The following is a 23,543-nucleotide window of genomic DNA, read 5'->3' on the forward strand; positions in this document are numbered from 1 at the left end:
TAGGTGTTATGGTTCTTTCATAAATGTCACCAATGCACAGCCTCCTCCCTCCAACTCTTCCATAGACTCTAATGTTAAAATGGCTCAGAAGGTTCGTTTGAAAATCAGAAGAGCATGGTGTCTTTACACTGTCACCACGTCCATATAATAAACTCCACAGGCATGAAAACTGAGAATTCAGTAGACTAGAAGCTGCTGTCGCTCACGGTGAAAGAATTTCATCAATACGACTTGTACTTTTCATATGGGAACGATTTGTTTCGGCCTGACTTTTCTGTTCATTTTAAGCAGCAAAAGTGAGGTGCATGTCTGTGTCGTGTGTATGGAGCCATTGTCACTATAGCAACCAGGCTCACACCTGCCTGCTTAACGAGCTCTCTCTCACTCTGCCAAGGTTAAACCTAAAAATGTTAGATTGTAGTAAGATTAACTTTTTCAAAAGTACAATAAGACAGATTTGACAGGGTTTTGCCACAGATTAATAGTTTGTCACTAGTTAGTATATGCCAACTAAGTAGAGCATTGTGATTGGCACAAAGGTTTTTCAGATCTGGGCAGTTGGAGTCAGTTGATGACTTCAAAATCATCCTTTCTGACTGGATAATTAAAGCTCTCAGCATCTATCGGTCTGTAGTTAATTTCCCCACCTTTTAACTAACGTTTAACTAACCTAGTCTCATTTAATGTCTCTGTTTATAGTCTGTATAGTTTATCTCCCCACGAATACACTCAAAGTAGTCTTAAAATAAAACCCACAAAACAGTTCAAGATTTAATACTTTTTATTTGCTCATTTAATGCCAGTTGCCCTGTTTTTCTGTATGTCACTCATTCGCTTATACTTGGGCAAAAAGGACCAATTTGTACACTAGTATAGTGTATTTTTTCCCTCTATCTCTCTATGTCTGTCACACACAGAGACCAACACACAGACATGTATATGCTCATTATTGCTGTTCAAACTGATGGTCAAATTTCCAAGCACCACCTGAACGCCTCATCTGTTTTTAACCTATCACTGGACCAACTGTCGTCATTCCGCTTTGCTCTCTGCTGTGGTAAGTACAGTACACTCAGTACTGCAATGTTTTATTTTTATGATGGAAAAAATACATGTTTGACATTTAAACTCACATATCAAGTCCAACAGAGTTAAAAACAATTCAAAGAAGAAAGAAAGAAAAAAGAATAACCTTCGCTATCATTTATATACGTTTATTACGTTTTGCTGTTAGCAGCAGTGCTAACGCTAGCTTCAATGCTAATGCTAGCAACAATGCTAACGCTAGCTATAGTGCTAACACTAGCCTTAGCAGTTGTTAACTGACAAAAATAATATTCCTGTGATATTTCTTGCCGGTCAGTGAGACAAAAGTAAGAAATTAGCTTTATTATTGCCATTGTGGCTCAGTTTTAACAGTAAGAGTGCTAGCGCTAGCGCTAGCAGCATTGCTAACACTAGCTGCAATGCTAACGCTAGCTGCAATGCTAACGCTAGCTGCAATGCTAACGCTAGCTGCATTGCTAACACTAACTGAAGTGCTAATGCTAGCCGGAATGCTAGCGCTAGCAGCAATGCTAAGGCTAGTAACAGTCTAACAGTAGCCTTACATAAGTGGCAATACTTCAGTTAACTAGTTTGAATTGTAAAATGACTGCTGTATCAGTTGGTGTGCTATAATTACCCTGCTGACTAGAAGTTCAGTGTATCATGTCGTGTGGGCTTTGTATTTCTGTTAGTCTGATAACACTGTACAGACAACTAACGTATTATTTCTCGTTTCTTTCAGGAACCTGACTGACACTGTGCTTTGCCTGGTAGGTGTGCACATACTGTAAGAGAAGTAGACCAAAATAAAAAAATAATATGACTAATATAAGCTGTAAAGTGATGGGTTCAAACTTTGTGCTAGACCTTTTAAACACAATTTTATAATAAATACACATAAATGCAGCTTAACAATTGGGCTAAAATATTTTTTTCGTACATTTTTGTAGTCACACTACATGTGATTAATTAATGATTCACTCAATCATATTTGTATTTAAAAATATTATTGCTGAATTTAATTAAATATTTATTCTTTTAAAAAGTGCCCAATTATGCAACTTTTTGCACATGGCAGCCGACAACAGTTTAGCTTGAATATTTGTTTTGTCCTTTTGCAGTAGTCACATTTAGTTCATACAATTACCATGTGATATAATTTTAATAAAATTATTTTTTTTTCTTGTTTTTTGTTCAGAGTGTGTAGAAGAAGAAGAACAAGGACCAGATCTCCAGTCTTCTCTCTCACATCCCAACCCCCCAACCCCTCTATCCTCTGTCCTGCTCCACCTATTGTCTCTGCCTTCTTTCCATCTGTATTTCACTCTGTGGTTTGTGAGAAATTTTGCCAAACCAACAATCCTTTTGCGGTTTGATTTAAAGCCGTGTCTCTCCTGCTCTGTCTGTTCTCTCTGCTAAATTTTCTCTCTACCTGTTTTTCACTCTTGGCTTGCTGCTGAAAAACGCCAAGCGACACAGTCCTCCTGTGTCTTCTCCAATCTTCACATGTAAGATCCAACAGTGTGAGGCACATAGCAGCCAGAAACTGTAATGCCACAGAACAGAGAGGCTTCATCATCACCATCTTCATCACTGTACGATCAGAGCGTGAGACTTCACATCTGGAGCACAGGAGACATTCTGTGATAAGTCCTCCTTCTAGCTTGTCCCACAAGCAGTCGGTGAGATTTACTCACAACAAAAAGGGTTAATGACATAATTTCCATGAAAACATGTGTTCATTCTTTGTAAACTGTTTAAATTGTGTTTTCACTTGACCTTAGGAGTGTTAGAGTGTATTGTAATGTCTGTACTCAGGTGTTTCCCTCTGTGATCCATCCCCTTCAGAGCTGAGACACTCAGGACTGAACAGACTGCACAGTTTCTGTGACTGAGCCTCCAAAACACCTTCTTTGAAACCACTCATGATAGAAGGGCTTTATATTTGCAGCAGCACTACTACAGGTATTCAGTTTATTACAGGATGTGTTTGTTTCTTAGGACCAGCTCTGAGTGCACACTACCTAACATATACACCTTTCTGTTCACTACAAACCAACTACTCTGGATCATATGGCCAGTTGGCAGGAATGTTGCTGCAGGAAAACATCCCTGGAGATCACCATCATTGTCAGACTGACTGTGCCTCCTCTGTGCAGTGTCAAGATCCTCCCTAAATGAGTGTGTAAGTTAACATTTTCATTATTTTATTCCCTTTGACAAGACAAGTATCACTGATATTTACATTTACAACTACATATGTTGCTGTTTTCTGCTCTTCTTTTAAAGTTCTCAGCTATCCTGCTTCTGTGCTGCTTGCCACACATCAAACTCTGGCCGGATGACAGGGAGGATCCACTCTGAAGTCACTGGACATGATGAGGATCATATGGGACGTCATAGTTTCACAGTAACATTGTGCTCTGTGATTACAGGTTTTAAATGGATACAATGACTGCCTCTCTCTGATCAACAGGCTAAAGGATTGTTTTCATTGTTAGTGCTCTGTACAATGTATGCTTATTTAGTATTTCATCACAGAGCAAACCTTTATTTATTTAACATATTTTTATTTTGTTTTAATGTTGAATTAACTGTAGGGATTTTTTTAAGTGGGCACTCGGGATGTCATATGACCAGAAATGTGGTAACTGGAATTCAACAGTATGGAAGAAAAAATCTGCTAAGAACAAAACACACACAAAACCCCCCAAGAAAATTCAAATTCATTCCATGTAATCCAATCTAAAACATTTTAAACTGCTGAACAGCAACACAAACAGTGTTAAAAAACAGTGTTAACAGAATGATTATGATGAGTTTGTACCAAAGTTTCAGGTCACATGGCACACCTAGTGTGTAGTGTGGGGTATCAGCTGGTAAGTATAGGTTTTTTCATATTTGTGTCCTTAGAGTTCAGATAGATAAAGACTTGTGTATAATAATTAGTCATAAGCACAACTCAAAGTCAGGGACTAACTAAATTTGGGACTTTGGCTACGTTCACACTGCAGGTCTTAATGCTCAATTCCGATTTTTTGATCAAATCCGATTTTTTTTACTGCTCGTTCACACTACAAATAAAATGCGACAGCAAACGTGCTCTAGTGTGAACGCTCAAAGCGGCCCGCATGCGCAAAAGAAGACGTCACACACAACGCGCTCTGTTTAGACCCAGAGCAACAGTGTTGTTTGACTGATGGCCCTTAATATAAAGACTTCGGACTTCACGTTTCCCAATTTTTGCTTTAAGTTGTTTTGTTATTTACATAATAATGTAAATAACCTAATAATGATCCTTATTGCTGTTTAAGAGAGGAGCGGTGCTTCAAAGGATTAAACAGTACAAATAAAATGTTTACGTTGTCTTCCCAACAGTTTCACTGACATCTACGCTGGATGGCCAGGAAGCGTTCGCGATGTCGTATCGGGTGCTTCTCCGGCGCTGATAATTGGCTTCAGTCTTGTGTCGGTGACGTAAAAGACGGATTTAATGCAACTTGACCGTTCAAACAGCAGTCGCTTTCTAAAACATCGGATATGTATCGGATTCAGTACCACATACGAAAGTGACCCAGATCGGATTTGAAAATATCGGATTTGCGCCGTTCACACTGTCATAGCATGATCAGATATGGGTCGCATAGGGTCAAAAAAATCGGATTTGATGCACTTTCGCCTGCAGTGTGAACGTAGCCTTTGTGTCTGAGCCCAGGTTAAAACACTGTGTAAAAAAGCATTTAGCGGCATGGCTGAACAATGCTGTAAACTATTGATACTTATTTATCCATGTTCACAAAAAGGACTAATGTTTTTATTTGATTATTTGCATGTGTTAAACTGTGTCACCACCTTACGCTTTCATTTGAGTTTACTCAAAAGTCTCTATACAGTTCTCTTTTACCACTGTGTGGACTCTGTTTACATTAAAACATAAAAAAAGAATGAGTAATAAAGAGATGTGTAGACAGATCAGTAGATTAAGTAGACCAATAGAAACAGTTGTTCAGCCATGTTCTAAGAAACCAACACAGTTTAAAGGTTCAGGATTGTGGTTTTAAAAGTGGAATTTTCATGTATTTCATATGTTGCTTATTATTTTTATTTACTTATTTAATTTAGTTATTTTTATTTTTTCTACTAGTCCTTTTCAGAAAGAAGCTGTAAAATATGACTTAAGATTTTTATGTTATTTTCTATGACATACAAAACAAATTGATGTATATAATACCGGTACTATTAAACATGATATACATATGTGTATATGTCTGAAAAACATTATGCTGTATATGAAAGTTTGTATTTTCTCCAGAATGTTTGTTCATCTTTTCAGTTCAATTTAACAAATTTGTTTTTACATTTATTTTTATTATTTTTTTTATGAATTAGAGATTTATAAAACATAATTCCACTCTTTAAGTGATTAGAAGAATATGAACTTTTGTTATTCATTCAGAGGTTTGCTGACTACATTTTCTTTTTGTCATTACTCATCTTTTTCTAATTAAAATTTTAAACATTTTCAGTTATTTTCCAACTTCTTCTGTGTGAACATCAGCTTTCAAAAGTTCAGCACTTTTGTTTTCAGGTTAAAAATTCTTTATTTTCCAGCTAATTCAACATTTTTAGCTTAATATTCAGCAATTAATTCATTTCAGTGCATACATTCAGATTCAAGCATTCACACTGCAGTTTCTTCAGAAAATGCACTTTCTAGTTATTATTATATTTTATTCTGTATTCCGTACGTTTTTTGTAATCCTACTCCTTCAAAACCGTTCAACTTAGAAAAACCATTCAAACACCGTTAGATTCCTATTCTTTTGGACAACACTGCTTCTATTTTTCATATTTTTAACATTTATATTTTTAATTTTATTCAACTTTATTCAACAAAAATTTATAATGTATTTCAATGGGGAGACCCTTCAAATCCTCATTCAACTTACTCATTTTTAAACTCTTACTACTTCCACATACATTGACATAGAGCCACCATTCAAACTTTAAAACGAAGACAAGACATTCAACTATTCAACTTGTATTTATCTTTTCAATATCTATTATACTTTTTCTTCAGTTCCAGTTTAAGTTTCATGATGTTTTTTCACCCGTTTCAAAATTTATAATGGGTGTGTATGGGACGGAATGTTGGGGCTAGAGTGAGACAGCTCAACTGCTAGAGTGAGAGGAGCAAAAAAATTAATCTTAAAATCTTTTTTAAAACTGCTGCTGTGTCCGCAGCGTTTGCTCTACAGGTATGATTTTACCCTCAAAACGTAGCCATCGCTTTCCTCTTTCATCCAATGTGTTTACTATTGTACTAGGTGTTATGGTTTTTTCATAAATGTCACCAATGCACAGCCTCCTCCCTCCAACTCTTCCATAGACTCTAATGTTAAAATGGCTCAGAAGGTTCGTTTGAAAATCAGAAGAGCATGGTGTCTTTCCACTGTCACCACGTCCATATAATAAACTCCACAGACATGAAAACTGAGAATTTGGTAGACTAGACATTGCTGTCGCTCACAGTGAAAGAATTTTGTCAATACGACTTTTACTTTTCATTTGGGAACGATTTGTTTCGGCCTGACTTTTCTGTTCATTTTAAGCAGCAAAAGTGAGGTGCATGTCTGTGTCCGTGTGTATGGAGCCATTGGGTGCGGTCACTATAGCAACCAGGCTCACACCTGCCTGCTTAACGAGCTCTCTCTGCCACTCTGCCAAGATTCATCTTAAACACTTCTCTTTCAACTGCTGCTGTGTCCACAGTGTTAAAGCCATCATTTTACCCTCAAAACGTCGCCATCGTTGTTCTTTTTCCAACATCTTGTCTTTCAAAGCTCAGAGATGTAAACTTTTTAAACTGTGTGGGTCCAAGTGGAGGGATCACATTTTAGTCATTCAGTGATTCAAAGAATATGACCTTTTAATAGTCTTTCATATGTTTTCTGACTCTAAATGTTCTTTTCTCATTTCTTAGGTTTTTCTAATTTACAATTAAAACATTTTCAGCTTTTTTCCAACTTCTTCTTCTGTGTAACCTTCAGCTTTTAGCAGTTCAGCACTTTTGTTTTCAGGTTAAATTCGGGTTTTTTTTTTTTTATCTCATTCAAGATTTTTAACTTAAATTCAGTAATTAATTCATTTCAGTGCATACATTCAGATTCAAGCATTCACACTGCAGTTTCTTCAGAAAATGCACTTTCTAGTTATTAGTGTGAATGCTTGAAAAGCATTCACAGTATTGTTATTCGAATCTTTATTATTATTAGTGTGAATGCTTGAAAAGCATTCACAGTATTGTTCTTCTAATCTTTATTAGTGTGAATGCTTGAAAAGCATTCACAGTATTGTTATTCGAATCTTTATTATTATTATATATTCCGTACGTTTTTTGGCATCTAACTCCTTCAAAACCGTTCAACTTAGAAAAACCATTCAAACACCGTTAGATTCCTATTCTTTTGGACATGACTGCTTCTATTTTTCATATTTTTAACATTTATATTTTTAATTTTATTCAACTTTATTCAACAAAAATTTCCCATGTATTTCAATGGGGAGACCCTTCAAATTCTCATTCAACTTACTCATTTTTAAACTCTTACTACTTCCACATACGTTGACATAGAGCCACCATTCAAACTTTAAAACGAAGACAAGACATTCAACTATTCAACTTGTATTTATCTTTTCAATATCTATTATACTTTTTCTTCAGTTCCAGTTTAAGTTTCATGATGTTTTTTCACCCGTTTCAGAGTTTATAATGGGTGTGTATGGGACGGAATGTTGGGGCTAGAGTGAGGCAGCTCAACTGCTAGAGTGAGAGGAGCAAAAAAATTAATCTTAAAATCTTTTTTAAAACTGCTGCTGTGTCCGCAGCGTTTGCTCTACAGGTATGATTTTACCCTCAAAACGTAGCCATCGCTGTCCTCTTTCATCCAATGTGTTTACTATTGTCCTAGGTGTTATGGTTCTTTCGTAAATGTCACCAATGCACAGCCTCCTCCCTCCAACTCTTCCATAGACTCTAATGTTAAAATGGCTCAGAAGGTTCGTTTGAAAATCAGAAGAGCATGGTGTCTTTCCACTGTCACCACGTCCATATAATAAACTCCACAGGCATGAAAACTGAGAATTCAGTAGACTAGACATTGCTGTCACTCACGGTGAAAGAATTTTGTCAATACGACCTATACTTTTCATTTGGGAACGATTTGTTTCGGCCTGACTTTTCTGTTCATTTTAAGCAGCAAAAGTGAGGCGCATGTCTGTGTACGTGTGTATGGAGCCATTGGGTGCGGTCACTATAGCAACCAGGCTCACACCTGCCTGCTTAACGAGCTCTGCCTGCCACTGTACCAAGATTCATCTTAAGCACTTCTCTTTCAACTGCTGCTGTGTCCACAGTGTTACAGCCATCATTTTACCCTCAAATTGTCGCCATTATTGTTCTCTTTCCAACACCGTATCTTTCAAAGCTCAGGCATTTAAACTTTTTAAACTGTGTGGATCAAAGTGGAGGGATCACATTTGAGTCATTCAGTGATTCAAAGAATATGACCTTTTAATATTCATTCAGATGTTTTCTGACTCTAAATGTTCTTTTCTCATTTCTTAGGGTTTTCTAATTTACAATTAAAACATTTTCAGCTTTTTTCCAACTTCTTCTTCTGTGTAACCTTCAGCTTTTAGCAGTTCAGCACTGTTGTTTTCAGGTTAAATTCGTTTTGTTTTTTTTTGTTTTTTTTCAATCTCATTCAACATTTTTAACTTAGAATTCAGCAATTAATTCATTTCAGTGCATACATTCAGATTCAAGCATTCACACTGCAGTTTCTTCAGAAAATGCACTTTCTAGTTATTATATCATCTTCCGTACGTTTTTTGGCATCTAACTCCTTCAAAACCGTTCAACTTAGAAAAACCATTCAAACACCGTTAGATTCCTATTCTTTTGGACATGACTGCTTCTATTTTTCTCATTTTTAACATTCATATTTTTAATTTTATTCAACTTTATTCAACAAAAATTTCCCATGTATTTCAATGGGGAGACCCTTCAAATTCTCATTCAACTTACTCATTTTTAAACTCTTACTACTTCAACATACATTGACATAGAGCCACCATTCAAACTTTAAAACGAAGACAAGACATTCAACTATTCAACTTGTATTTATCTTTTCAATATCTATTATACTTTTTCTTCAGTTCCAGTTTAAGTTTCATGATGTTTTTTCACCCGTTTCAGAGTTTATAATGGGTGTGTATGGGACGGAATGTTGGGGCTAGAGTGAGGCAGCTCAACTGCTAGAGTGAGAGGAGCAAAAAAATTAATCTTAAAATCTTTTTTAAAACTGCTGCTGTGTCCACAGCGTTTGCTCTACAGGTATGATTTTACCCTCAAAACGTAGCCATCGCTGTCCTCTTTCATCCAATGTGTTTACTGTTGTACTAGGTGTTATGGTTCTTTCATAAATGTCACCAATGCACAGCCTCCTCCCTCCAACTCTTCCATAGACTCTAATGTTAAAATGGCTCAGAAGGTTGGTTTGAAAATCAGAAGAGCATGGTGTCTTTACACTGTCACCACGTCCATATAATAAACTCCACAGGCATGAAAACTGAGAATTTGGTAGACTAGACATGGCTGTCGCTCACGGTGAAAGAATTTTGTCAATACGACATGTACTTTTCATTTGGGAGCGATTTGTTTGGGCCTGACTTTTCTGTTCATTTTAAGCAGCAAAAGTGAGGTGCATGTCTGTGTCGTGTGTATGGAGCCATTGGGTGCAGTCACTATAGCAACCAGGCTCACACCTGCCTGCTTAACGAGCTCTCTCTCACTCTGCCAAGATTAAACCTAAAAATGTCTGCTACATCTAAGCAGTTATAGTAAGATTAACTTTTTCAATAGGTACAATTAGACCGATTTGACAGGGTTTTGCCACAGATTAATAGTTTGTTAGTAGTTAGTATATGCCAACTAAGTAGAGCATTGTGATTGGCCTGTTAAATTCAAGCTTATTTTTTATTGGTGGACTTGTCTTCTGCACACAGGTTTTTCAGATCTGGGCAGTTGGAGTCAGTTGATGACTTTAAAATCATCTTTTCTGACTGGATAATTAATGCTCACTGCCTTTACCTGTCTGTAGTTGATTTTCCCACATTTTAACTAACTTTTCTAATCTCATTTAATTTCTCTGTTTATAGTCTGTATAGTTTATCTGCCCGCTAACACACTTAAAGTAGTCTTAAAATAAAACCCACAAAACAGTTCAAGCTGAAATATTTTTTATTTGCTCATTTAATGCCAGTTGCCCTCTTTCTCTGTATGTCATTCATTCGCTTATACTCAGGCAAAAAGTACCAATTTGTACACTGATGAGTCTAGTGTATTTTTTCCCCCTCTATCTCTCCATGTCTCACACACACAGACCAACACACAGACATGTATATGCTCATTATTGCTGTTCAAAGTGATGGTCAAATTTCCAAGCACCACCTGAACGCCTCATCTGTTTTTAACCCGTCATTGGACCAACTGTCTTCATTCCGCTTTGCTATCTGCTGTGGTAAGTACAAAACATTCAGTACTGCACTGTTTTATTTTTATGATGGTAAAAATACATGTTTGACAAATAAACTAACATAACAAGTCCTTAGTCTACAAGTTCAGCAGAGTTCAAAGAATAAAGAAAGCGGAAAAAAAAAGAATAACCTTCACTATTATTTATATAGGTTTGAGACATTTTGCTGTTAGCACCAGTGCTAATGTTAGCAACAATGCTAATGCTAGCTATAGTGCTAACACTAGCCTTAGCAGTTGTTAATTGTCAAAAAGAGTATTCCTGTGATAGTTATTGGCAGTCGGTGAGACAAAAGTAAGAAATGAGCTTTATTATTGCCACTGTGGCTCAGTTTTAACAGTAAGAGTGCTAGCAGCAGTGCTAACGCTAGCAGCAGTGCTAACGCTAGCAGCAGTGCTAATGCTAGCAGAAATGCTAACGCTAGCAGCAGTGCTAACGCTAGCAGCAGTGCTAACGCTAGCAGCAATGCTAACGCTAGCAGCAGTCTAACAGTAGCCTTCCAAAAGTGGAAATATTTCAGTTAATTAGTTTGAATTATAAAATGGCTGCTGTATCAGCTGGTGTGCTATATTACTCTACAATTGTTCAGTGTATTATGTTGTGTCGGTTTTGTATTTCTGTTAGTCTGATAATACTGTACAGACAACTAACATATTATTTCTCGTCTTACACTTTCAGGAACCTGACTGACATCTGTGCTTTGCCTGGTAGGTGTGCACATATTGTAAGAGAAGTAGACCAACATAAAAATATAATCTGACTAATATAAGCTGTAAAGTGATGGGTTCAAACTTTGTGCTAGACCTTTTAAACACAATTTTATAATAAATACATATATGTGCAGCTTAACAATTGGGCTAAAATATTTTTGATTAAACATGTGATTAGTTAACGATTCACTCAATCATATTTTTATTTAAAAATATTATTATTGAATTAAATATTTATTCTTTTAAAAAATACCTAATTATGCAACTTTTTTGCACATGGCAGCCAACAACAGTGTAGCTTGAATATTTGTTTTGTCCTGTTTCAGTAGTCACAATTACCATGTGATATCATTTTAATAAAATTATAATTTTTTTCTTGTTTTTTTGTTCACAGTGTGCAGAAGAAGAACAAGGACCAGATCTCCAGTCTTCTATCTCACATCCCAACCCCCCAACCCCTCTATCTTCTGTCCTACTCCACCTGTTGTCTCTGCCTTCTTTCCATCTGTATTTCACCCTGTGGTTTGTGAGAAATTTTGCCAAACCAAGAATCTTATTGCGGTTTGATTTAAAGCCGTGTCTCTCCTGCTCTGTCTGTTCTCTCTGCTAAATTTTCTCTCTACCTGTTTTTCACTCTTTGGCTTGCTGCTGAAAAATGCACAAGCCAATAAAACAATAAAGAGTGCATATTTTGCCTCAACCTGAGAACAAACTGAACAAACAAAGAAAACTCTGCGGTTTGATTTCCAAGCCGTGTCTTTCCTGCTCTCTCTGTTCTCTCTACTAAATTTTCTCTCTACCTGTTTTTCACTCTTGGCTTGCTGCTGAAAAACGCCAAGCCATTAAAGCAATAAAGAGTGCATATTGCCTCTACCTGAGAACAAAACTCTAATTCACGGTTTGATTGTGATTTCCCAGCCGTGTTTCTCCTGCTCTGTCTGTTCTCTCTTCTAAATTTTCTCTCTAGCTGTTTTTCACTTTGCGCTTGCTGCTAAGTTGTGCCAAGCCAATAAAGAGAGTGCATATTATTCTCTCGACTGACAAACTGTCAAACAAACAAAGACATCTGTTTCTGAGAAATAAAAACTGAAATATAAAGACAAAGAAAGAGTGTGCCACTCTTATTTTATAAACATATTTTCTAAAGACTAAGAGAAACACTTGTGTAAAAATGCCAAGGAAGCAGAAAAAGTCACAAGCTGCAAAACAACGCTGGAAGAAGTTCCATGAGTTTCACAGTGTGCCAACATGTGAACAAGCTGAGTGTGATTTTCCTCAGTGCTCTGCAGAAGACAGTGTGTCTGCAAAGACCAATGCTGATGTTGTCAAACAGGCAGGTCAACATGTTCCTGCACATGTACAACAGGTATCCTATGCAGATGCTGTAAAGAGTGGACTGCAGCATGAATTTAATGAACAACATGAGGTGTCAAGTGCTCCACAGGTGGGTTATGCTGATTTTGTGAAAAGAGGCCGTCACAGTGATGTGGTAGGACGATCTCATGCAGAAAGAGTGAACCTTGAAAACCAACCCTCTGTAACACATGTCTGTGCATCTCACAGCCAGGCTCATCCTAAATATGGAGACTCCAGAAACAAGCAGTGCACATGTAACTCACTCACATTTCTTGCTTTCCTTCATGAGAATGAAAACATGTCTACAGTTGACCTTAATCTGGTCTTGGATAAAGGTGATATGATGTACAAAGAGGCCAAGAAAAGATTTCCTAAAAATATTCATTTGGCAACCGATGAGCTGCCAGACAAAGTTGATGCTCGCTGGTCTATGTATGATGTCGACATGACACAGCCTTCCCGGTATGGGACATTTGAAGAACCTCCAGAGGAGGCAGTAGATACCTTTCTCAGCTTAGAAGCAGGACTGAGCTGCCTGTTGTCAGATGTGCAGTATGCCTTACTGATTATGAGTGGATTGTGTATCGCAGTGTTCAGATCCACATCAGGCAAATATGGTTTCTTTGATCCACACTCCAGAACAGCCAGTGGTCTTCCTCTACCACTACAGTCACGTAATCGTGGCACAGCAGTGATGCTGAAATTCACACTCCTCAGTGACATGATTAAGAGGCTCCAGGATTCTTATGAAATGGTGGAGATATCACCCTCTTGTAACTATGAGCTGAAACCTGTGCAGCTCTACAACATGAGCACAGTCAACATAAGTGATACTATCACAGACACAGTCTGCAGACCAAGTGCCACTGCTGTGGCACCTACTCACTCTGATGAAGCAAACTCCTCTTCTCCAAGGAGAAACACAACCACTGATCTTACTGAGATCGCTCAAATGTCCATTTGTACACCACTGGTAAAACAACATGAAGTCCAAATGACTCAGTTCACATCACATGAAGATCCTGAGAATGAATATACTAATATACCCACTGAAGAACTATGCAGTGAATTAAATTTGCTTCCATCAAATGATGCTTTTTCATGTCAATCAAATGCTGCAATAACAAATGTTGCTGCCTGTGATCTTTCTGATATAGTTTTACAAAAACTGAAAAAAGTTAATAAACACCAAAGGCGCAAAATGAAAAGAAGATTAATGGCATCAGAGAAACAAAGATATAAGAACAAAGAAAACCAAAAAAGGAAAGAACGACAAAAGTATGCTTCAAACAAAGACTACAAAGAAAAGAAGAAATCTTACGCAAGCAAGGCATATAAAAACAATCCTGAAGTCAGACAGAAACAACAACAACGATATATTAAAAGGCTATATTGTGAGAATGCTGAATTCAGACAAAAACGACGCGCCTATATAAGAAGACTTTACTGTGAGAATGCTGAATTCAGAAAGAAACAAAAAAGTTATGTCACTAAAAGGTATCAAGAAAGCCCAGAATTCAGAGAGAGACAGAGATCTCGAGTGACTCAGCGTTATGCACGTGACGATGCATTCAGAGTGAGACACAGACAACTAATGAAACAACTAATGCGAGACAGGTATCAAAGTAATCTTGCCTTCAGGATTATGCACAACATGAGATGTGCAATGAAAATAAAAAGGAAATACAGATGGGTGAACAGACAAACCCAAGAGAGTGACAACAGTGTGATCAACGAGGCCATATCTGTGTTCAAATCACAAATCAAAGTTGGACCATCATACCCATGTACTGTGTGTTTCAAGGCTTCATTTCCAAACCAAGTACGACCCTGCAGAAGGTCAAATTATGTCAAAAACCCACATATGGTTGCAACATGTTTGACAGGAAAGTATGTTCATGTTTGTGATGAAAACTGCAGAAATGAGCAGTGCAATGTTCCCGATGAGAGAAAGAGAGAGTGGATTTGTCACACCTGCCACGATCATCTTAAAAATGGATCCATGCCAGCACTTGCTGTTGCCAATAAACTGAATCTTGCTGATATTCCAGCTGAATTGTCTGATCTCAACATACTGGAGAGACATCTCATAGCCAAGTGCATACCATTTGCCAAGATCATTCCTCTTCCCAAAGGCAGACAAAGAGCAATTAGAGGAAATGTGGTCTGTGTCCCATCCGAGGTACAGGAAACTGTTGAAGCGTTGCCTCGATTGAGAATTAATTCTCAGGTCATGAGAGTAAAATTGAAGAGACGCTTGTCTTACAAAGGTCATCAGCTGTTTCAGACTGTAAGCTGGTCTAAACTTGTGCAAGCACTGCATAAACTCAAGCAGATTCACCCACAGTATAAGGATGTGAGCATCAGAGATGATGCTGAGCTGTGTGATCCAACACTTCCTGATGAAGATGAGGAGGAGGAGGAGGATGAAAACATGAATGAGGACGATTATGATGAGGCTGATTTAATGGAAATTGACAGCTGTGAGAAAAATGCACTGAGTGAAGCACAAAATATAAATGAACAGGATATTGACATGTTACCCTGTGATGGTGAACAACCACGTGAACAGATGACAGATGATTCAGAGCAAGCAGATGGACTGACTAATGGTGGTTTTGCACTCGAGTCCTGTTTGCAGCCCCCTGATGTGGCTGAGGAAATATTATGTTTCAGTGAAGGAATCTACTCTGTTGCTCCTGCAGAGAGAAACAATCCAATAAGTTTTTTCAAAACACCTAAACTGGAGGCCATGGCCTTCCCTGTGCAGTTTCCTACAGGCCAAAACACACTTGATGAAAGAAGGCTGATCAAAGTATCCCCCAGTGGGTATTTCAAATCAAGACTTTTCTGCATTGATGATCGTTTTGCCAAAGACACAAACTATTTGTTCTTTGCACAGTTTGTGACTGAAATACACTTGGCTACATCCAGCATGACAGTACAGTTAAGGAAGGCAAAGCCTCTGACCAGAGATGGTAGAAAAATAACCTCAGGCATGTTACAAGATAAACATGAGGTGGAGAAACTGGTGCGAAATAAAGACGCAGTGAGATTCATGCAGCCTCTGAGAGGAACCCCAGCCTATTGGGAGAAAACAACAAGAGATCTTTTTGCCATGATCAGACAGTTGGGTACTCCCACGTTCTTTTGCACATTTTCAGCTGCTGAAATGCGCTGGCCCGAAGTGATCGAGGCAATAACAAGGCAGCAAGGTGAACAAGTGAATTTTGAAGGACTCGACTGGTCAGCAAAGTGTGACATACTGAGAAGCAATCCTGTCACAACAATGCGCATGTTTGACAAGAGAGTTGAAGCATTATTCAGAGATTTACTCTTATCTCCCGCAGAGCCACTTGGCAAAGTCATTGACTACTTTTACAGAGTTGAGTTTCAGCACAGAGGAAGCCCACACATACACTGTCTCCTGTGGGTAGAAGGTGCTCCTGTGTTTGAGGAGGATGATGAGCAAACTGTTGTTGATTTTATAAACAAATACATCACAGCTCAGCTGCCTGATCCACATAAACAACCTGAACTGTACAAGAAAGTAACAGAAGTGCAAAAACACAGTAAGAACCACACAAAGACGTGCTTTAGGAGTTTAAGCTCCGGGTGCCGTTTTGGTTTTCCCAAACCACCCTGCAATGAGACAATGATCACAAGACCCAGTGAGGATGATGCACTGGAAGTAGAAACGGCAAAGAACAAGCTCAGACCACTGAACCAGCTGCTGAATGAACCTGAAACTGCTTCCATGAGTTTAGAGCAGCTCTTGGCAAGATGCAAGTTGACACATGCAGAATATGAGCGATACCTGAATAAAATGAACACAAGGAGTACGATCATACTAAAGCGTGATCCAAAAGACTCTTGGATAAATGGCTATAATCCACATCTGCTTGAAGCTTGGAACAGTAATATCGACATAAGCTTTGTTTTAGATGCTTTCGGCGCTGCAAATTATTTAATGAAATATATATCAAAAAAAGAGGGCGGGCTATCTGAGTACCTGAAAACTGTCATTGAGAACTCCCATAAGGACAGTGTAAATGAGTGCGATGAAATGAGAGCCGTCATGCAGGCATATTCAAAGAAGCGAGAGATCAGTGCACAGGAGTGTGTTGCTCGTGCATGTGGTCTTCACATGAAGCAATGTTCACGTGCTGTAATATTCATACCAACTGATGATAATCCTGTGAAAATGAGTCGTCCCCTGTCAGTTCTGGACAACACAACACCTGAGTCTTCCAATGTTTGGATGACATCTTTGAATGACAAATACAAAGCCAGACCTGAAACACCGGAGTTTGAGGAGATGTGCATGGCAGACTTTGCTGCTACTTGCAGGATTGTCTATGGCCAACAGACAAAAGGTAAAGATGTTTTGCCCCTTCTCAATGAGATGGGTTTTGTGCAAAGGCGCAAAAACAATAAGCCTGCTATCATCAGATTTCACCGCTGCTCACAAGAAAAACATCCAGAGCAATATTACGGAAGACTGCTTAAACTGTACCTTCCTCATCGTTCAGACCACGAACTGAAAACGCCATCTTTGCCAACCTATCAGGCTTTCTATGGTGCTGGCTGTGTACAGCTGCCAGGTACTGACCGTCTTGAGTACGTGCAACACATTGTCAAAAGAAACAGAGAGAAATATGAGAAAAACAGTGAGGAGATCGAGAGCGCTGTTGAGGAATATGAGCAGAACAGAGGTGTGACTGACGAATGGTGTAATCTGGCACCTGAATCAGATCTCGTAAGGTTGCCACTTGTTGAACAAGAGAGAGAGCGAGACAATGAAAATGAACAGGAAGATGTGCCCGACTACAGCCGTCAGGCTGATGCTTCAACAGAAGTCAGAGCCATCAGGGAACCCCCTGCTATTGATCCCACATTGTTACGTCAGATGTTTCAGAATCTGAATAAGAAGCAAGCCTGCATATTTTATGCAGTTAGAGACTGGTGCATTAAAAGAGTCTGTGCTCTAAATCCAGAGCAGTTTTTCTTTTATATTAATGGTGGTGCTGGAACAGGAAAATCACATCTTATCAAATGCATCTACTCAGAAGCATCTAAGATACTGAGCAAAGTGCCCAGATATGCAGACGACGTTGACATATCAAAACCCACTGTCCTGTTAACTGCTTTCACTGGGACTGCAGCATTTAACATTTCTGGAACAACACTGCATTCTCTACTCAAGCTCCCGAGAAGCTTAAAACCTCCCATTCAGGGACTTGGCAATCAGCTGGATGAAGTCAGATCAGAACTTTTGAATGCTGAAATAATCGTCATTGACGAAGTGTCTATGGTGTCAAGACATCTCTTTGCATATGTAGATGCAAGACTCAAACAGATCAAAGGGACTCGGAGACCCTTTGGAGGCATGTCAGTCATTGCTGTTGGAGACTTCTATCAGCTACCCCCAGTGCGACAGTCTAAACCTCTCTGTGTGCACGACCCATCCGAGATCGACCTGTGGCGGGAGCATTTTCAGATGATCACTCTGACCGAGATTATGCGTCAGAAAGATGATGTTGTCTTTGCTGAGATGCTGAACAGAATTCGTGTAAAAGGAAAGTTGGATGAGCTTTGCGAAGCAGATAGAGATTTGTTGTTACAGGCCATAACTGAACCAGCCCATTGTCCGACTGATGCGTTGCACATTTTTGCAACTAATAAAGAAGTGGATGCACACAACTCTTCAACACTGGCTCTGCTCCACACTCATATCATTGACATCCATGCAGATGATTTTAGAAAGGATCCTAGAACTGGCAGAATGGCACTTCAAGACAGACCATTCAAAGGAGGTAAAAACGAGTTACCAGACACACTGAAAGTTGCAGAAGGAGCTCGTGTCATGCTCACCAGAAACATTGACATACAAAATGGTTTGGTTAATGGAGCTTTTGGAATACTACTTAGAGTAGTTTACTCTGAAAACGACCAACACATCATCAAGCTTGGACTTAAAATGGATAATGAGACATCTGGAAAGAATAACCGCACACCAGCAGACGACATGGTGTACATTGAGAGAGCAGAGGAGAATCTGAAGCAGAAAGGAGTGGTACGAAGACAGTTCCCAGTGAAGCTGGCCTTTGCATGTACAATACATAAGGTACAGGGTATGACAACCACATCAGCTGTTGTCTCTCTTAAGAGCATTTTTGAGCCCGGCATGGCCTACGTAGCTGTCAGTAGAGTGACGTCTCTCAGTGGACTGTATCTTCTTGATATGGAGGAGAAAAAAATATTCACCAACCCAGAAATCACTGCAGCACTTGAGAACATGAGACAAGCCAACCTTGATGACATGATGCCTCTTCTACACGTGAGACAAACCCTCAGCAGGTCAGAGGTTTTCACCATTGTTCATCATAATACAGAGGGACTGCCAGCTCACATTAATGACATCAAAAGTCACCATGAATTGTGTCTAGCAGATGTTTTGTGCCTAACAGAAACACACCTGCGGGGCTCTTTTGTCGCAGAGAGTCTCCACTTGGAAAATTATAATTTGTTCAAACGCAACAGACACCTGTCCTACACAAACTTTCCCCAGATGGCTAACAGAAGTGGTGGTGGAGTTGCTGTTTATGTGAAAAGTGACATTCAAGTGCATGAAAAACAGTACATCCATAATGTAACTGACCTTGAATTTCTGGCTTTAAAGGTTGAAGCACCAGTCAGTGCTCTGATTGCAGTTGTGTACAGACCTCCAGACTACACTCTGAGGCCATTCCTGAAAAACCTGGTAAGCCTATTAGACTCATTGGAGATCATGGACTGTCATCCCATCATAGTTTGTGGTGATTTTAATGAGAATGTTTTATCCAGTGCAAACAAACCAATCCTGGAGCTGTTTGAGTCTAGGGGATACGCACAGGTCATCACTGCCCCTACCACAGAGAAGAACACACTGCTTGACCTTATTTTCATTTCTCAGCCAGATCGATGTCTCCATTTTGGAGTCATGAAGACATACCATAGTTACCATGACCCAGTATACTGTGTATTGTCCTGTGATGATTCATGATCTAGATCTTTGAATACAGTAAGTAATTTCTATATTTTTGAATGACTTAAGAAAGTAGAGCGATATTTAAAAGTTGACGCCCTGCATTGCAGTATAATGTTTGAATTGTTTACATAAAATACAATTACATGAATTAAGTAATGATATCAGTAAAAGATGACAATTTTATTTATTACAGAAAATCTAAAATTCACTAACAGTAACCTATAAATGTCAGAAAAATCAAATATAGCAGTTTAAAATGAATAGTGTAGGCATATCCTCTCTGCAGCCAGGCTTCAACATCCTGCCAGGCTGCCCCAGTCTCACTGTGGCTGGGAGGGAGGGAGGGTGGACCAGAGGATTGCCTACACAACACATAAATGTTCAACAGCTTCTTCATTGTTTCTGAGAGAACAATAATGACTAAAGGTTGCTTTTTAAAAAAACAAACAAACAAACAAACAAACAAACAAACCTAATTACAGCAATAATGACAGTTAAGCCACTTTATGTGTGCCTCTATTTTGAAATACTATTTACAAAAATGTTATTATTTGGTTTGTTATAAACTTTAAACTTTTTCAAAAGTATACGATTATATTTTTGGACAAATTTTTCTATGAAACATAAATTTTTATGAGCTTTTATCATGTTTCGGCCAGTGCATTTATTAGGGTGGGTCTGGGTTGATAACTGCACATTTCTGGCCAGAAATGTTTCAGCAGTGTTACATATGTAGTACATATGTTACACTTGCTTTCTGTTACCAGCTGATACCCTACATTTTTATAGACATTGGATGGTGTGAGGTTGGGGAGTTGAGTGGGAGGGGGGGGGGTTACGGTGGGAGTTGAGGGGGGGGGGTTCCATTCCTGTTAGGTTTCCTTTGTTTTTCTTTTTTTTTCTTTTTAAGAGAGACACAGTCCTCCTGTGTCTTCTCCAAGCTTCACATGTAAGATCCAACAGTGTGAAGCACATAGCAGCTAGAAACTGTAATGCCACAGATCAGAGAAACTTCATCATCACCATCTTCATCGCCATACGATCAGAGCGTGAGACTTCACATCTGGAGCACAGGAGAGATTCTGTGATAAGTCTTCCTTCTAGCTTGTCCCACAAGCAGTCGGTGAGATTTACTAACAACAAAAAGGGTTAATGACATTATTTCCATGAAAACATGTATTCATTCTTTGTAAACTGTTTAAATTGTGTTTTCACTTGACCTTAGGAGTGTTAGAGTGTATTGTAATGTCTGTACTCAGGTGTTTCCCTCTGTGATTCATCCCCTTCAGAGCTGAGACACTCAGGACTGAACAGACTGCACAGTTTCTGTGACTGAGCCTTCTTTGAAACCACACATGATAGAAGGGCTTCATATTTGCAGCAGCACTACTACAGGTATTCAGTTTATTACAGGATGTGTTTGTTTCTTAGGACCAGCTCTGAGTGCACACTACCTAACATATACACCTTTCTGTTTATTACAAACCAACTACTCTGGATCATACGGCCAGTTGGCAAGAATGTTGCTGCAGGAAAACATCCCTGGAGATCACCATCATTGTCAGACTGACTGTGCCTCCTCTGTGCAGTGTCAAGATCCTCCCTAAATGAGTGTGTAAGTTAACATTTTCATTATTTTATTCCCTTTGATAAGACAAGTATCACTGATATTTACATTTACAACTACATATGTTGCTATTTTCTGCTCTTCTTTTAAAGTCCTCAGCTATCCTGCTTCTGTGCTGCTTGCCACACATCAAACACTGGCCGGATGACAGGGAGGATCCACTCTGAAGTCACTGGACATGATGAGGATCATATGGGACTTCATAGTTTCACAGAAACGTTGTGCTCTGTGATTACAGGTTTTAAATGGATACAATGACGGCCTCTCTCTGATCAACAGGCTAAAGGATTGTTTTCATTGTTAGTGCTCTGTACAATGTATGCTTATTTAATATTTCATCACAGAGCAAACCTTTATTTATTTAACATATTTTTATTTTGTTTTAATGTTGAATTAACTGTGGGGATTTTTTTAAGTGGGCACTCGGGATGTCATATGACCAGAAATGTGGTAACTGGTATTCAACAGTATGGAAGAAAAAATCTGCTAAGAACAAAACACACACAAAACCCCCCAAGAAAATTCAAATTCATTCCATGTAATCCAATCTAAAACATTTTAAACTGCTGAACAGCAACACAAACAGTGTTAAAAAACAGTGTTAACAGAATGATTATGATGATCTTGTACCAAAGTTTCAGGTCACATGGCACACCTAGTGTGTAGTGTGGGGTATCAGCTGGTAAGTATAGTTTTTTTCGTATTTGTGTCCTTAGAGTTTAGATAGATAAAGCCTTGTGTATAATATTTACTTATAATTTATAATAATGCTTCGTGTCTGAGCCCAGGTTAAAACAATGTGTAAAAAAAGCATTTAGCGGCATGGCTGAACAATGCTGTAAACTATTGATACTTATTTATCCATGTTCACAAAAAGGACTAATGTTTTTATTTGATTATTTGCATGTGTTAAACTGTGTCACCACCTTAGGCTTTCATTTGAGTTTACTCAAAAATCTCTAATACAGTTCTCTTTTACCACTGTGTGGACTCTGTTTACATTAAAACATAAAGAAGAATGAGTAATAAAAAGACATGTAGACAGATCAGAAGATTAAGTAGACCGATAGAAACAGCTGTTCAGCCATGTTTTAAGAAACCAACACAATTTAAAGGTTCAGGAATGTGGTTTTAAAAGTTGAATTTTCATGTATTTCATATGTTGCTTATTATTTTTTATTTAGTTATTTAATTTTGTTATTTTTATTTATTCTACTAGTCCTTTTCAGAAAGAAGCTGTAAAATATGACTTAAGATTTTTATGTTATTTTCTATGACATACAAAACAAATTGATGTATGTAATACTATTAAACACGATATACACATGTGTATATGGCTGAAAAACATTATGCTGTATATTAAAGTTTGTATTTTCTCCAGAATGTTTGTTCATCTTTTAAGTTCATTTCAATTAGAAGAATATGAACTTTTAATATTCATTCAGAGGTTTTCTGACTCTAAATTTTCTCTAAATTTAAACATTCAAAATTTTTAGCTTAATATTCAGCAATTAATTCATTTCAGTGCATACATTCAGATTCAAGCATTCACACTGCAGTTTCTTCAGAAAATGCACTTTCTAGTTATTATTATTATTATTATTATATATTCCGTACGTTTTTTGGCATCTCACTCCTTCAAAACCGCTCAACTTAGAAAAACCATTCAAACACCGTTAGATTCCTATTCTTTTGGACATGAATGCTTCTACTTTTCTCATTTTTAACATTTATATTTTTAATTTTATTCAACTTTATTTAACAAAAATTTATAATGTATTTCAATGGAGAGACCCTTCAAATCCTCATTCAACTTACTCATTTTTAAACTCTTACTACTTCCACATACATTGACATAGAGCCACCATTCAAACTTTAAAACGAAGACAAGACATTCAACTATTCAACTTGTATTTATCTTTTCAATATCTATTATACTTTTTCTTCAGTTCCAGTTTAAGTTTCATGATGTTTTTTCACCCGTTTCAGAGTTTATAATGGGTGTGTATGGGACGGAATGTTGGGGCTAGAGTGAGGCAGCTCAACTGCTAGAGTGAGAGGAGCAAAAAAATTAATCTTAAAATATTTTTTAAAACTGCTGCTGTGTCTGCAGCGTTTGCTCTACAGGTATGATTTTACCCTCAAAACGTAGCCATCGCTGTCCTCTTTCATCC

At 38.1% G+C, this 23,543-nt stretch overlaps 3 long non-coding RNA genes across 4 annotated transcripts; all 3 read left to right on the forward strand.

Moving 5' to 3' along the window:
• Window positions 1-1,515: 1,515 nt before the first annotated feature.
• On the forward strand, window positions 1,516-5,572 carry LOC112432406 (uncharacterized). Of its 2 annotated transcripts, none has more exons than XR_013094931.1 (5): window positions 1,516-1,834; window positions 2,246-2,729; window positions 2,896-3,012; window positions 3,129-3,232; window positions 3,337-5,572. It is a non-coding gene; the product is annotated as an uncharacterized LOC112432406 (long non-coding RNA). The 2 variants fall into 2 exon arrangements; XR_013094930.1 differs by having other exon boundaries at window positions 1,517-1,817.
• Window positions 5,573-10,404: 4,832 nt separating this feature from the next.
• Window positions 10,405-12,453, forward strand: LOC143414314 (uncharacterized). The gene is made up of 3 exons (XR_013094836.1): window positions 10,405-10,631; window positions 11,325-11,353; window positions 11,751-12,453. It is a non-coding gene; the product is annotated as an uncharacterized LOC143414314 (long non-coding RNA).
• Window positions 12,454-20,978: 8,525 nt separating this feature from the next.
• LOC143414270 (uncharacterized) lies at window positions 20,979-22,744 on the forward strand. Its single transcript, XR_013094789.1, has 3 exons — window positions 20,979-21,137; window positions 21,254-21,357; window positions 21,462-22,744. It is a non-coding gene; the product is annotated as an uncharacterized LOC143414270 (long non-coding RNA).
• The last annotated feature ends 799 nt before the right edge of the window (window positions 22,745-23,543 follow it).

Source organism: Maylandia zebra, linkage group LG20 (assembly GCF_041146795.1).
Source record: "Maylandia zebra isolate NMK-2024a linkage group LG20, Mzebra_GT3a, whole genome shotgun sequence".
In the NCBI taxonomy this organism is placed as follows: domain Eukaryota; kingdom Metazoa; phylum Chordata; class Actinopteri; order Cichliformes; family Cichlidae; genus Maylandia; species Maylandia zebra.